Source organism: Erpetoichthys calabaricus, chromosome 8 (genome assembly GCF_900747795.2).
Source record: "Erpetoichthys calabaricus chromosome 8, fErpCal1.3, whole genome shotgun sequence".
Lineage (NCBI taxonomy): Eukaryota > Metazoa > Chordata > Cladistia > Polypteriformes > Polypteridae > Erpetoichthys > Erpetoichthys calabaricus.
In genome coordinates this window covers 80,658,288-80,668,780 of record NC_041401.2, presented here as the reverse complement: position 1 = coordinate 80,668,780, position 10,493 = coordinate 80,658,288, and the positions used below count along the sequence as shown (strand labels likewise).

Sequence of the window (10,493 nt, the reverse complement as noted above, 5' to 3'; positions counted from 1 at the left end):
GTATAAAAAGACTTAATGCTCGTCTCAGATGCCGACTGTTAATCGTTAAGCAGTAGGAGTCAAAGCCCAAAAGACTAAAAGCCTGTTTTATATCTTCTGACAAACTGTAGCACTAGTACAACTCTTAAAGGCCTTAAAACATTTGAAATGCATTGTGTGCTGTATTAATAATAGTGTATAGTAAGAAACATTGAAGACTTGTAGAATCTGTGATCAAAAGCAGCAATGTTAATAATGTATAATAAATTAAATTTGCTGTACATTATTTTTTTTACTTTCCTTACATTCCTTGTAAATGTGGAGGAAAAGGCTATGAGCTTTATGATGACCATTTAAAGAATTTCCTTTCTTTCTTTTTTAATATAATGTATTACAGCAGCATTGAATCCTTCAGCATTTCGCCGAGGCACAGAAGTGGTGTGCTGAGAACATTTCTGTGTTCAGAGGGCGAATCTCACTCCCTGCATTACTGTCAATGGACAAAGACGACACTAAGGAGGCCCTTCAGAAATTTGATTTGCTATCTGAATTTCCAGAAGAAGAGGAGAGAGAATATGTCTTTAGACATATTTTTTTCACTTATGGAAGACATGCATCTGTTTTTAGATTAACGTGAGAGGAAAAAGGAAAATGACTGAGTTTTGTGAGAAAATGTAACAAACATACATGTCCCTCATTGTTCAGTTACAACCTACAATTCTTGTTCTATATTTTATATATTCTTTAACTTTTTTGTAATAAATGTTTCAAACCAACTTCATCTTTACAGTCCATTGTCTTAGTGTTATGTATTAAAATAATGTTTTATAAAGCAGGGCAAGCCAATATTTATTTATAAACCACATTTACAACAGCAGCCAGAACTGAACCAAAGTGCTGTACAAGAAAGGGTAAAAGAAGCAGTTCAAATATACCGTATGTACACATCACAAAACTGCAAGAATAACCAGCCATTACATAAAAGATAAACTTAAAATACCCATATATACATATTGATAATCCTGAATGTACGTGAGCCAACATATACAAATAATGTCAACCTCTTGCAGGGTCAAATGGCAGCAAGAAGAAATAAGACTTTAATGATGACTTAAAAATGGCCTGTGATGGAGCAGACCTAATATAATAAGGAGAGCCATTCCAGAGAAAAGGAGCAGCCACCACAAACACCGATTCCTCCTTTGCTTCAACCTCGACCTCGGCACAACTAAGAGCATCGGGCTAGTAGACCACAGGGATCTTGTTGGCACATACAAGTGAAAAGGTTCCAAGAGGCAAGATGGGGCTGATCCACTCAAACATTTGAAAACAAGAAATAGAATTTTAAAATCAATTCTGAAATGGACCAGAAGCCAGTGAAGTGAGGTCAGTATTGGTGAAATATGGCCACACTTACGAGAGCCTTCAATAAGCGAACAGCAAAGTTGTGGAATAGTTGTAGGCGTCGTAACAGGGCTTGACCAATACCTACGTACAAAGAACTGCAATAGTCCAAATGAGATGCTGTAAAAGCTTGGATGGCCTTTTCAAGATCACAGAAAGAAAGAAAAGCCTTTACCTTAAAGTCTCAGCTGGAAAAAGCTTCATTTAACTTCACAATTTATCTGTCTGTCGAGTTTGAATGAGCTGTCACAGATCACACCTGGGCTAACTGAAGCTTTATGATACGTATATGGAAAGGGGTCCAAGAGCAATATCAGAGACACTCAAACTTTCTTAACTCTTGGACACCATGATCACAGTTTTATTATCATTTAGTTTAAGAAGATGCATTGCCATTCAGGTTTTAATATCATTCAAGCACACATGGAGGGTCTGTATTTTCTTGCTTTGATTTTAGTGGCAAATATATTTAAGCGTCATCAGTATAGAGAAGCCATACTTGTTAACAGTGGAGCCTAAAGGTAACGTGCCTATCAAAAAGATAGCTGGTCCAAGGATGGAACCCCACAAGTAAGAGGAGCTACAGAGGATGAGAACTCACCCAAATGAATAGAAACATTACTATTTCTTAGATAAGATTTAAACCATTTCAGGGCATTACCTTGGATGACTACATACTGTTCAAGGCAGGATATAAGAATCATAAGATCCACAGCATCAAAAACTGAAGTAAGATCTAGCAGTACAAGAATGGCAAAATCTCCAGGATTAGTAATTGGGAAGAGGTCACTGTTAACCTTTAACAAGGATGTTTCAGTGCTACAAGAACATCTGTATCTGGATTGGAATTTTTCCAGAATACTATTTTCATCTAGAAATGTTTGAGGTAGGACAACTTTTTCAAAGACTTTAGATAAAAAAAAGGCAGTTTAGAAATTGGCCTGAAATTTGACACATTGGAGGGTCCTTATTTTGTTTTTTATAATACGTTTCTGCACCACAGCGTGTTTCAAGGCAGCAGGAACACAGCCAGAAATCAAGCTAGCATTTATTAAGGTAACAATACTTGGTCTGACAGAATCAAAAAAACCCTTAACTAATCAAGAGGGGACACTGACCAGGGGGCACTTTGTAGGATTCAGGCGTTACACCAAATCAGACAACAGAGACGATGACACACGCAGGCACAAAGTGATCAAAGACAGCTGAACACACTATGGGAAGAATCCTGAGCAGGCAGTGACACCGATGACCTAATAACGGTAATCTTATTTACAAAAAAGTAAATCTCCGTTTGGAGAGTAAGTTGGGGTATGCAACAAATGACAAATTCCTAATACAAGAAATGGTATATGACGATTAAATTATTTAAAATCACTAAAAAATTGATTTGTAATTATTGTATCGACCCAAACAAAACATTTTTAAAGTTAAGTTTAAAATCTGTTAGTTCAGTTCCAAAATAAATAAAAACGACGGTTTATGGAAGTGCAACTTTCAATAATGCAAATGTTTGCATTTCTTTAGAAAAACAAACGATATATCTATTAAGCAATTTGAGAGATTCGCTTCACTTTTTTTGATAAGTATATATTTATAAGTTTGGGTCCCAGGGAGAACAATTATGCATTAAAATTAAAAATCAGGTAAACGTTTGAAAGTTTAATAACTCCACTTGAAATTTATCAACATTATAGCAGCAGCGAAGAACAAAATTAAGAAAACACAATTCAAGACAGACAATGGAAATGAAAGTATGAACTGTATTAGTAAGCTGGATCATTTAAAAAATTGTTCAATATAAACAATTTTAAAAGTTTCTTTTGAACTCGAAAGTTTAGACCTTCATTTTCATGCCTGTTGATTGCTTTGTTGTGTTATTGATCATCATTTATTTTGTAACATAATAAATTAATGTCATTAACGGAATTTTCCTTTATTGAACGAGGTTCCAGAAATAATGTCAGACATGCCGTTTAGTACAAAAGTACCATAAAAATAATTTCAAATATTTTGAATGATAGAATTTACTATAATAGCAGTTAGAGCATCCACATTCATATTTAGTATGGGGTTTCCTTAATCTAAAAATATGTTATGCCCTCTTTCTTTTAACTATCGAATCCTAACTCATAAATTATAAAACTGTTTTTTGTTTCTAAAAATAAACACGACAGTAATACCATAAAGAGAAACTCGGATTCTTGCCTCGTGATTGCAGGAAGTCATATTAATATCGTCTTTTACGGTTACATGGTAAATCAACGTTACTAGTTTTTTAACGAAAGCGATGTTACAGAGGACGGACGCGAATGCTGGGGGCGTGGTGTGGAAGGCAGGAGGCGCGGAAGGCCGAGGGTGTGGAAGGCCGGGGGTGTGGAAGGCCGAGTCTGCGACCTGCAGCCGGATACAATGTTATAAAACATTATTTTCTCACAAAACTCAGTCATTTTCCTTTTTCCTCTCACGTTAATCTAAAAACAGATGCATGTCTTCCATAAGTGAAAAAAATATGTCTAAAGACATATTCTCTCTCCTCTTCTTCTGGAAATTCAGATAGCAAATCAAATTTCTGAAGGGCCTCCTTAGTGTCGTCTTTGTCCATTGACAGTAATGCAGGGAGTGAGATTCGCCCTCTGAACACAGAAATGTTCTCAGCACACCACTTCTGTGCCTCGGTGAAATGCTGAAGGATTCAATGCTGCTGTAATACATTATATTAAAAAAGAAAGAAAGGAAATTCTTTAAATGGTCATCATAAAGCTCATAGCCTTTTCCTCCACATTTACAAGGAATGTAAGGAAAGTAAAAAAAATAATGTACAGCAAATTTAATTTATTATATATTATTAACATTGCTGCTTTTGATCACAGATTCTACAAGTCTTCAATGTTTCTTACTATACACTATTATTAATACAGCACACAATGCATTTCAAATGTTTTAAGGCCTTTAAGAGTTGTACTAGTGCTACAGTTTGTCAGAAGATATAAAACAGGCTTTTAGTCTTTTGGGCTTTGACTCCTACTGCTTAACGATTAACAGTCGGCATCTGAGACGAGCATTAAGTCTTTTTATACATTTTATTCACTACACCACAGGCATTGTAAGCCAGCATCAACAAAATGTAATTTATCTTTCTTATGGAAGTTTATAAAATGATGTGTCTGTACCTGCTCATCAGTGCCCTGTGCTGGATGTTGGAGAAGGGACGCTGACGTTTCTTCTAAAAGAAAAAATCTGAAATCTGCAGAATGCAGTGCTATGGAACAGAATAGCAAGACATTTGTTCATTTCAGATGTAGTGCCAAGTCTTTACTCTGTCTTCTCATTAATGGCTCAAAAAAGTCTAAACCTAAAAACATAGAAAATAATATTTACTTAAGGAAATGTTAAAAAAGAACCAAAAGAATAAGCACAAAAAATGACCCTGTCCTGGTTGTCCATTGTTTCTGTACCTTCTAATTTTTTGTTTGGTTCTTGGCCTTCATTTAGAAGGGCGTTTGCTCGCTCAGTCTGATGTGAGCAGTTACTTCAGTGATTTGAAAAAGAAGCACTAAGTTTATAATGGTAAACATTTGGACTATTCGTCTTTGATTTACAATATGGCTAAGTATATTTGCCATATTGCCGCAGAACTAAATTAGAGTTATTAAAGGAAATTTAAATTTCATTTATCCTTTGGTGCTGGAGTTCTCAAGTAACATTCTACACCAGCTCTTCTTCCACAAAGCCAGCATGTCATTCTAAAGAGGACTGAGCAGAGTCATGTTCTTAAAAGGAGTTTAATGTTCAAAAATATTTATGCAAACCATTATAAACATACATTTAAATGATCTGGATTTTGAAAGGTGGGCATTTCTGGAACTTCAAAACCACTATGGACAGTATGTTGAAATAAAAAAAAAAACAAATATAATAAAATAAGTTAAACATAACACAAATATCCAACACAAATTGTAGAAGGTGACAAAAATCGGAACCAGCAACCAGATATAATCCTCCCTCTACAAATACTACAATGAAAGAAGAGAGGACTAAAGTTGAGACATAACTCATTAAAATTGAAGGGGGCCTCGAGGATGAAATACAGAGACACCACAAAATGGTCCTTTGGAAACCTGGACACAACATTAAATACAGACATACAAAAAATGATAGTTACAATATGAAATGGTCATACCATCAACATGGAAATTCCACAGCCATGGCTATTCATTTGGCTTGGAAGGCCCTAATACATCCATCCATCCTTCATCCAACCCGCTATATATCCTAACTACAGGGTCACGGGGGTCTGCTGGAGCCAATCCCAGCCCACCGCAGGGCGCACACACACCAACACACCAAGCACACACTAGGGAGGCCCTAATACAAAGGGTAAAAAAATTTAATCAAAGAAAAATATTAAATACTGACATACAATAAACTGTTGACAATGACTTTTAAACAAAAACAACAATGGAATTGGCCACTTGGGACACACCCTGTGTTACATCTGTAAATAGTAAAACCTGCCAAACAACGGAAAATGCTCAGCTTTTTAACCTGTATTAAAAAAAAGTTCCAGTTCAGAAATCTAAACGTCAGTATTGTTTGCAAGCACACAGTCTTAGCATGCCCTGTGTATATACTACCTGCATACTTGACAATGTGGCCTTCATGACTCTGAAGGTGACGTAGCAGGATGCTGTAGTCTCTGTGCTTTTTACAAAGAGGGCACTTGGATTCATTTGGATATTTAATCAATGTTATCAAAGTTGTTTTTATATTCTCTGCCTTTATGGTGAAATGTGACTGTGGAAATCAAGACAAAAATAATATGTAATACTAATTTGGCAGAAAGCGCTAACGTGCTTTTATAAATAGCTAACTTAACTAAGTTAAGATATTTAACATACGTTAATGACGACGATAAACATAAATACCTTTCATATTGTACACTAACATTGCAGATTCTCTACATAGCATCTCATAAATAAGTGAAAAAGTTAATATAGATGAAATAATACGGCAAATATTAAAAAGAAACAATACAAGAGGTAAAAAATAATTAAAACGATATGCTTAAAAATAGGATATGTCAGTAATGACGATAAACAGAGAACACTTGGATTCACTATACTGTATATAATCGTACATCTCATTAGTTTTGTTTAATGGATCTAAAGTTTCTTTAAATATACTTTTTATTCTGTGAGTCCATACCTGGTTCTGTTGTGCCATTGTTCCGTGTCAGAAAACGTTTTCAGCTCCTTTTCTTTTTCGAATTGGAAAAACTGTACAGCAGCTCTTCTTCTCTTTCTACGGACTATAGGCGATTGTGGGGCGGACTGTGGAAGGCAGGAGGCGTGGAAGGCCGGGGGCGTGGAAGGGCAGGGGCGTGGAAGGCCAAGTCTGCGACCTGCAGCCGGACCCTTCTCATACAATTGGCACTTTTTCAATCCTGCTTAGCATGTGCATGAGGTCTGTGCACGTGAGACCAAAGCGTGAACTGCCAATCAGTGGAAAGCGGAACAACAGTGGGCGGTGTTAAGTGCCACTGACTAGGGCGCTGGAAGGCTTGCTACTAGGGTTGATGTACTTTGTCGTTTCAGGCAAGTGGGCAGCTTCTCGTTCTTTCATCAAAACTTGTTTTGAGTGTGACTTTTCATGACAAGCCGTTTTAGATTTGTTCTGCTCTCACTTAATAAGAAAGTTCTAAATATTAGCTTTGAAAGTTTATTACAGACTACAGCATTTTCGTGATAGGAATATGGTATGGCAAATCTATCAAATTCGCCGTTTTCTTCTCGACTTTAAAGCTTCTGCGTTGTTAATGATTATTATTTTAGATTAAAATTTGCATTTATATTAATCTATAATAACTTAAAGGCTATAGTAATTGAATACGGTTTTTATTAATGATTGCATTTCATATCAAATATCACGAGGCTGATACGAATATTAATTTTGAAATTACTGGATGGAAGCAAAATAATTTTTTTTTTATTATTATGCCTAGCACCTATGCACTTGACGCGAGTCGTGTATATCTTTGCATGGGTAATTAAAGAAAAAACAAAAAATATTGATATGAGTTCTTGAATATCGAAACAACTTGTTTTACACCTTTAAATATTTAATGTATACCGTGCCTTGCAGACGTATTCCGACCCTTGCCTAATTAGTTACTTTTACTAAATAATAATTGTTACACTGAGGTTTAGTTATTTTCAAAACACTGAAACTTGAAATCAGTTATTTGTGCATGCATTTTTTATGTTTGTGCAAGAAGATATGTTTAAAAAAAATACGCTGTTTTCATTGCTATTCAGTACCAATAATTTTAGTATTTTTAAAGCTAGTGTTTGCAGCAATAGCAACTTTCAAGTCTTTTGGAATTAAGTATGTGCCAGTTGTTACACTGGTTAGGAGTTGCCCATTTTTCCAGATAGATTTTCTTCATGGTGAAGATTCCTTTATTGTCACTGTACAATACAATGAAATATCATTTGCAGCAAGCCAGATGAAGTATGTAAGAGTTGACAATAAACTAAATAAGCAGCACAGTTACTATTAACAGTTCCAGATATAGCCAGTGTAAAAGTAAAGGTAGACATGTAAGCAAAATGGATAAATAATAATTGAAGTCTCAAATAAATGAAGATTACAGTCAATGCAATGGTCGTGGGTCATGTAAAAGTGTATGACAATGCGTAGCTGATGCAGAAATTCAGTTCAATCAGTGGTGGAAGGGGCAGTGATCGCTGAGCATTTAATAGGTAGATTGACTTCCAGAAGCAGTGCAGAGATGTGGAAATGTTATGGCTGTGGTGTGTTGGATCCCTACAAATGTTCTTTGCATTTCTGTTGCAGCAGGGAGTGAAGATATCTTCCAGTGATCATAGCTGAATGCCACTAATTCTTTGAGCTTTTTTGATGATACACTGAAGGGTCTTCCAGTTCTCTGAGGTGCAGCCAGAGTACCACACTGTAATGCAGTGCCTGATGAGAAACTCTAGGCTGTTACTTGTTCAGGCTTTTCTTTTAGTATTGATTTTAGTTTGTTTTTTTTTATATATATATTTTTTATATATTTTTATTATATTGTTTTTTATTCTATTTAATGCTTTGTGTCTTTTGTATTTATCTGTTTAGTGTTCTATGCAGAAATATTTGTACCCAATGTTCCCAATGCCTTGAGCATGGGAAAGGCACTATATAAATCTAATGTATTATTATTATTATTATTATTATTAGATTTATGTGAAGTCATGAATGTAGTGTCTTAGATAAAGTGAATGGACTGAAGACGGTTAGTGATATTCCTGCATTTATTCCAAAAATTGCTGGTTTCTTGATACCTGAAGTTGTGCTAACCAAGGCTGTAATTCTTAATGCATTTGGAAGACTGAACCAGGTAAGGCTATACTGAATTAGCTTAGTTTTGTTGTAATGGCAAAATCTTTTATACACTAAGCTGTTTGACATCTAGAGTTTGATTTATCAAATTATAGGACTTGTTGAGGACAAGATAATTTTTGTCATGTCTTGATATGTTAAACCTTAGAATGTCACATAACTGTATATTAACCTCCTTAGCGTTAGACCTGAGCACCACTCAGGCTGTAAAAACAGTGCTAAAAACATTAATCCCAAGCGTTACTCAGGTAACTGTATAGACGCGTCCCATGTAAGCATTGGACCCGAGGATTACTCGGGCTGTAAAAGTGCCAGCAGCGTTAGTGCCAAGCGTTGCTCGGGAAACGATATAGGTGTGTCTTGTGTAAGCAACAGGCCCGAGTATTACCTGGACAATGGTGCAGACACATCTTTTGTGCTAACTTAAAAAGGTGTCTCATAAGAGATGTTTTTCAGCAGCCCAGGTGTTGCGCACTCTTGACAGTGATACAGGCAGTGATTTTGAAGTGAATCTGTCTTCAGGCATCGACATTGAAACAGACAGGGAAATCGAAAGTGATTCTGATGAATCCGAAAGTGACAGTCGTGTCAATCGCACATGTTCAAAAGCTGATCGGCCTGGAAAGAACATCTGCCAAGGAATCATGCCATTATTGGCCAGACTGTGAGGTTGGATTGTCTTGACTATGCTTCAAGATTGTACTTGACCATGCTTCAAGACATACCACACAAATGACACATTTTGACAGTATATATAGTATTATTATTTGTATCTTTTTTATACTTTCTATATTTCTGACTTTGTACTTTTAGTGTTTTGCACATTTTACAGTAGAAAGGTGAGATTTAATAATTAGGTAATTTTTAAAGCCAAAACCTGGTCATGGCACTGAAGAGTGGCGGCTTGTTGATTACCACATGTAAATAAGTCATTCAGTGTACTCTGTACATGTAATAATGTTGAACCCATGGTCTTACTGTAGATGTGCATGCAGTCACATCACAAGTTTCATAAAACAGATTCTTTGAAAATAAAGACAAAATGTTAATCTGAGATTAGTCTTTATCTTATACCAGTAACGGCACACTGCATGATAATGTGCAGTGAATACATTTGACTTGAGTATTCCTTGTTTTCATCCTCTTTCTCTGTACGTTTACCATTCATTTGCTCAGAGGTTGATGCGCTTGCTGCTTCCTGAGCAGCTCTTATTTTCTCCACCCTAGCGACCCGCTTCTTCTCTTCTTTCATCATCTCTTTTCACATTAAAACTGATTAAGTCCATGTTTGTGTTGCAATTACTTAGTACGTTTCCTTAATATTTCACTTAAGCTGGCACGTAAGTCTTCAATCAGCTTCAAGAATGATTTAAGATATGAAGAGGTAGGAATGAGAACGGCGCCCGCACACATGTGCCACACGGCCCCCCTGCTGGCCGCTGCCGATAGTTGATTTTACAATAAAATAAAATAAAAATAAAAAGAGGAATAACCTTGGAGTTCAATAATCACCCCGAAAGCGGATAGTAGAGGTCACGTAGTATATGTGTACCAAATTTAAGGTCAATAGTTGCGAGCTACAGGTGATTTAAAATCCTGGACAGGCAAACGGACAGCCATAGTAGCGTATCCATATTACTAACCGAGAATGGTAAACCGGAAGGCACAGACGCAGGTCTCGGTAAACCGGAAGGCACAGACGCAGG

The 10,493-nt window shown here is 36.1% G+C and overlaps 1 protein-coding gene across 1 annotated transcript in view; it reads left to right on the top strand.

The window, feature by feature from the left end:
• The first annotated feature begins 8,629 nt into the window (after window positions 1–8,629).
• Window positions 8,630–10,493, top strand: part of zgc:162816 (uncharacterized protein LOC571260 homolog) — a 32,172-nt gene continuing 30,308 nt past the window's right edge. The window contains exon 1 of the mRNA XM_028806962.2: window positions 8,630–8,785. The gene's annotated coding sequence lies outside the window, so the exon portion shown is untranslated. The remainder of the gene's footprint in view (window positions 8,786–10,493) is intronic.